The sequence below is a fragment of the Notothenia coriiceps genome, unplaced genomic scaffold (genome assembly GCF_000735185.1).
Source record: "Notothenia coriiceps isolate Sejong01 unplaced genomic scaffold, NC01 NC01_scaffold00000339, whole genome shotgun sequence".
NCBI lineage: Eukaryota > Metazoa > Chordata > Actinopteri > Perciformes > Nototheniidae > Notothenia > Notothenia coriiceps.
The window spans coordinates 11,149,514-11,155,866 of NW_011333040.1; the positions used below are offsets into that span (position 1 = coordinate 11,149,514).

General features: G+C 40.2%; 1 pseudogene; it reads right to left on the bottom strand.

Moving 5' to 3' along the window:
- Positions 1-1,120: 1,120 nt before the first annotated feature.
- Positions 1,121-1,997, bottom strand: LOC104945535 (uncharacterized; annotated as a pseudogene).
- Between the last annotated feature and the right edge of the window lie 4,356 nt (positions 1,998-6,353).

Here is a 6,353-nt window from a genome sequence, read left to right on the forward strand (position 1 = left end):
CTAAAGTTTAGTTGCATAGTAACTAAGCATTAGTTGATGATCAACAGATAAGCAACTAAAGTTCAGTTGACTATTACATTAAGCATTAGTTGATGATCAACAGATAAGCAACTAAGATTCAGTTGACTATTACATTAAGCATTAATTGATGATCAACAGATAAGCAACTTTAGAGTTTAGTAGACTATCTGTTGATCGTCAACTAATCTACAGTTGACTATTAGTATACTTTTAGTAGGTTCTCCACTAAGCGTTTGTAGGCATGTGTTAGGACTATCCAATTGAAGTGAAAAACAGTTGAGAACAGTAGAAAGTCTATAACCTATCAACAGAACACATACATTCATCCACTAATGATATGCAACAGACAAAAGCTAAATGTTTTGCACAACTGATCACGAACACTGGATAACTGAAGTCAATACCAGGCTAACATTTAGCTTTTGTCTGTTGCATATCATTAGTGGATGAATGTATGTGTTNCGGGCCGTCACTGCAAGAGAGGCTACTTTGTGGTCTGGACTACGAAAGACAGTGTCATCATTCCGATAGTCCGAGATGACAATTGGCAGCCTAACCTGTTGGCTCTTGATGACCTTTTCAAGGCCCACATGCTTCCAATGCTGGCACTGCCGAAATAATCACCTTTGTCACAGTTGTGGTTATTTTCTTAAAAAGACAGAAAAACAAAAGGCATATTCATTTACTTGTTCTGAGTTCAGAGAGCACTGCTGTTAAAATTAAATATTTAAATTTTTAGAGAAAACTCAGCTTCAGTGTAAATTGAAAAGATAATACATTTGCAACATAGGTAGTCCAAATGTTTGGAAATGCATGTGTGTATAATAGGAAGATGAATCCACCAGGATATCCATCCAGGACTTATGATCCAGGACCACAGCCACGACTCAAGATCCAGGACTCGCGATCCAGGACACAGGACCGCAGCAACAGGATCATCCATGCGGTATATAGACACCAAAAAGAAAGACATTTTGGGGAAGCTGGGTTATTCGGAACATGAGAGTACACAGGTATAGACAGAGAGAAGGAAGAAGTAAGGTGCCCCCCGACAAATTAAGCCTATATCAGCAAAACTAGGGGCTGAATCTAATCAGCCCTAACTATAAGCTTTATCAAAAAGGAAGGTCTTAAGCGCACTCTTAAAAACGGATAGGGTGTCTGCCGCCCGAACACAAACTGGAAGCTGATTCCACAAATGTGGAGCTTGATAAGAAAAGGCTCTGGCTCCCATTGTACTTGTAGAGACTCTAGGAACAACCAACAAGTTGTTGGTTGTTCCTAGAGTCTCTAAAAGCAACGCTTGCTTTTAGAGTCTCTAAAAGCAACGCAATGCCCTAGTAGGACAGTAGGGAGTTCTTTAAGGTAAGATGGCGCAGCATTAAGGGCTTTGTAGGCGAGAAGAATAATTTTAAATTCTATCCTGTGTTCTATAGGGAGCCAGTGTAAGGCAGCCAGAACAGGAGTAATGTGGTCCCTTTTCCTAACTCTGGTTAGTACACGAGCTGCAGCATTTTGAATCAGCTGAAGCGACTTGACTGACTTCTTGGTACACCCTGATAATAAGGAGTTACAATAATCCAGCCTTGAAGTAACAAATGCATGGACTAGTTTCTCTGCATCGTTTTGAGGCAAGATATGCCTGATTTTTGCAATGTTACGTAGATGGAAGTAGGCGGTCCTTGACATTGATTTTATGTGGACGTTACTTAAAGGATAAATCCTGATCAAATATAACATCAAGATTCCTTACAGTCTCACTGGAGGCCAAATTAATGCCATCCATAGTTAGTATATCTTTAGATAATTTGTTTCGTAGATTCGTCGGGCCAAGTACAATAACTTTTGGTCGTGTTTAACATCAAACAGGTTAAGGTCATCCACGTTTTTAAGTCCTTGAGGCAGTCTTGAATTTTATTTAGATGATTAATTTCATCAGGCTTGATTGATAAATATAGTTGGGTATCATCTGCATAACAATGAACATTTTGAATCTTGATTTTTGTTTTTACATTTATTTTGATGTGGCTCCAAAACGTTGTGAACCTTATCGGTACCGTATGGCTCTGAGAAGGTCGTGCGGGGAGACATGGGCGAATTGGCGACCCAATGGAGATGCCAGGGGAGGCCATACATTTTTACCAGTAATTGGTTTTAGAGCATAATAAAAAGGGAGGTCAATATCCCATGAGCGGAGGTCAACCAGTAAAAGGAGGAGAGTATACATAACCAGCCGAGGTCAAAGGAAAGGTACAAGGTTTCACATTTACACACAGGCTAAGCAAATCTGTGGGACCGAAATAGAATAGAATAGAAGAGTTGGGGAAAGCGATGGTTGTGAATGAAGTACTCTAATAGCACCAAAGGGCATTCATATTACACATGAGTAGGTACGACAATACATAAAGCAAGACGAGCAAATGGGAGGGGGAGTGAGTATATAGACAGAGGCGGAGACAAAGTGAGAGAGACAGAGAGTGAGAGGACTACTATGTCTCCATTTCCAAGGAAGCTCAAACCGAAGTAGTTTCCACCAATTACATTCATGTCAGTGTGCGTCCCGGATTCAAAATGCAACAACAGCCTAGAGGGGCCTTCACTCTCCTGTTACACACTCAACAACTCTCCCTGCCTGCCAATCCGGCTATCTTTGCCACAAACACACACATCCACCCACACGCACAGACGCCGTGTATGCACATATCACCCTCGCTCACATAATAATCTCATCACTCCTTCTAGCTTTGTCTCTTTTTGTCACCCACACACACACTCACTCACACACCCACCTACAAACCAGCCAAACACATTCCTTACCAGCAACCACACGCACGCACGCACGCACACACGCACGCACGCACACACAGCACACACACACACACACACTGTCACTGTCCTCCACTTTCTTCCAATTCCATATCTCTCACTCTCTTCTTCCTCAGGCCCTCCATCCATCCATCCATCCACCCCCTTCGTGTGTCATTCTGTCTACACACACACATAGTGAGTCGCAGTGCGTGTGTGCCCTCCTCCCCTCATCAGATGATAGTAATAACGCCGGTGATTGCCGGAGATGGAGATGAGGGATGGTGCCTATGATGATCGTGCCTCTGACAGCCTGGCAGCAAGCTAGACGTAGGGCCTTCATTATTAGCGATAACAATAACAGCAACACTCGGGACTTAATTGAATGAAAAAGGGCGCTGGCAGCCAGCCTTCACGATCTGGAGGTGGGCGGGAGAGTTGGAGGCAAATAAAGAAGGATGGACAGAGGGTGGGAGTGACGGCGAGGTTGAAGGGAAGAAAGAGAATCACAGAGAAAAGAGAACAGAGTGCAGTGGAAGTGCCTTTGAGGGAGAGAGGGAGTGTAAATGCATAGAGAAGGAGATGCAGAAAGTGGAGGAAAAAAACGAGTTGAAGTGGAAAGTGTGAAATGCAGTTGCCCAGTGAGTGCTCTGGAAGGAGTGTGACCAGGCGTGCTAGAGAAGCGTGGACAATTAGGACATTATTATTGAGTGGAGAGATTAATAAATAATTGAACATATTCTGTTTGAGTGACGAAGAAAGGAGAAATTAGGGTTATAAAGCAGAGATGGGAGTGCCATGAGACAAAGGGAAGCAAAGAAAGGGAAAAATAGACTCATTTTCTCACTTACCATATAGATGGTTTCTTTTATACAGAAGTTTCCATATTTCTGCTTTAATGCAAACACAATGGAGGTAAATGGCTCTCTTATTTGTGGCGCCCTGTGCACATAAAACATATATATTTGCTTTGTTTTTTGATTGACACCTTATTTTTCTTTCAATTGATCTAATACACAATTCGGATATTTATGCTTGAATCAAGGTGGGTATTCTCTAAAGGTGGGTTTACATATTACGTCTTTACGTTTTTTCCTGTATAAAAATTAATTTGTAAAAACCTTTATCAGCAACATCTCTTTCTGATCTCAGTGACCCAGTTGAGGCCCTGTCACACCAGTAAGTGGCACAGCACATTGCTCCGTGCTTCTTTGTGAATATGTGGTGCTCGAGTCTCTGTGATGTAGTCACTTATAGCAGGGCTAGTAAGCTAAGTAAGCTAAGTGCGGAACATGTTAGCACTTATCAGTGAGATTAGCTCCCCAATTCTTTGTCGCGCTAGCTTGGTCACTAAAGAGAGACTCACATAGTTGATACATTTTTTTTTATATGTTTCGACTCCAAGCTCATAAATGTTTAGCAAATCAATGAATGGAAACTGATTGTGGCGTAGAAGAAATCGCAGAGCTACTTTATTTCTCATTTGATTGGTTCCTAAATGGTGTGTAAGCTAATAGCTTATGGAGCTAAATGGGACTGGAAGCTCGATACACACCTACCTTTTCATTATATTATTTGTTGAAATTGGTAGGTATTACCATAAATTAGCACATGTTATAATTTGCTTTACAGGCTATAATTTGCTTTAAAAGGTGGTTGGATTGTGATACAGAAATATGAGGAAATCGTTTTTTGCTTACTTTTCCTCGCATTCTTATATGGGTGCAGAATAGGACCAGGGTGTGATCTAAAAGGGTCAAAAGGCAGTTTAAAAAAAAAAATCTCGACTTAATAATGCTAAAACAGGGCTTTTACTAATAATCCATATAACTCACTGTCAGTTATGAACAATTTCTTCTGTAGGAATGAAATCCACAGAAAACATAAAAAAACAAAAACATAAATCCATATAAAAATAGTTCAACATGAGGACTGTGATTATCCACATACTCTAAAGATCCTGGCTGACAAGTCGCTTTCTAATGCTGTGAGTACCGCAACCATAATCACCTGTGGTGTATTTATATTTTTGACATTAGAACATTAGGAAAAGCACAGGTGTTACTGATAAGGCCAACACATCTCTGTTCTGTTCATGTCTTCCAGTGAGATTGACAGTGAGCCAGCATTGTAGATGGAGCCTTGAAAGTAAAGAAGCTAAATGGAATGCAGCCATCGTTCATTTAATTATTTACACCTGTGCATTTTTTTACTATAACCAGAGGAGGTGGCTTCTGTTAAAAAGGGCTTTTTGTGGTTCCTCCAAACTGCGACAAAAACCAAAGCTATCTCCAAACTACTAGGTCAGTAAGAATTCTCTTTTTTTGTAATATCAGTCGACGGATGCTTCAAAAGAAAGCAGATAAATGTTTCAAGATATCTTGTATGAGGGCACATCTTGGGCACAATGTGATAAGAGAGCCTTTATTTGGTGTATGTGCAGGTGGGGATCTGCGCCTGCAGGTGTGTTAATGTCTCTATTTATCTCTGTGAATTTGTGGGTCAACATAAGACGGTGGTAAATCTGCGCCTTGCCCTTTTGACAGACTTGATTTAGCAGTGTAATGGCTCCACATCCATAGCTGCTAATCAAATTCACACCGCAAACATGCCTGCAACGCAATGAGACAGGTCCAGGGATCACGCTAACGACATCATCACTCATGTTAATAACGCAACGGGCTTTTCTGATGCCCTTTCTCCCTCTGCTGGCATTAAACAGGCTGAAAGAAAACATAACTGCGAAAAAATCTATTTTAGCATCTGCACCTTGATTCCACTCCATCGTGGGAGGAGGAATTTATTAATCAGGGTCAAACCACTCTCTGTCTTACATGAACAAAAAAGTACAGCAATGAGAGTAGGGAAGGAGGAAATGGAAATAAGGTTGTAATGTAGTATAGAGAAGGAGGCACATGTGATTCTGATGAAAGGAGTGGTGTAAAGTAACTAAGTACCATTTTTTGAGACTTGTACTTTACTTGAGTATTTCAATTTGTTTTACTTTGTACTTCTACCCCACTACAATTCAGAGGTTAATCGTGTACTTTTACGTCACTACATTTACAGTATTAAGTACCTTTAGTAACTATGCAGATTTAGATGAATGATAAACAATATAATAAACACTTAAATAAGAGTTAGTTAGTTACATCTTGAGTAAATTCACAAGCTTTTTGTTTCACCTTTGAAACAGCTTGATAAACACATCAATACATCAATAATTGTAATCAAAACATGTAATAGATATTAATCTAAAATGTGCAAATCTGTATAATGAGTAATTTTACTTTTGGTACTTAAAATATATCTTGATGGCAATACTTTTGTACTTTTACTCGAATAACATTTTGAATATAACAGATTAACAGAGTATTTCTACACTGTGATATTTCTACTTTTACCTAAGTACAAGATCTGAGTATTTCTCCCACCTCTGGAAAGGAGAAGAGACTGGAGGTAGAGGGGTTGAACTGAATAATGGGAGAAGAAAGGACATGGGCCTGCACCTGAGGTGGCTTAATGAC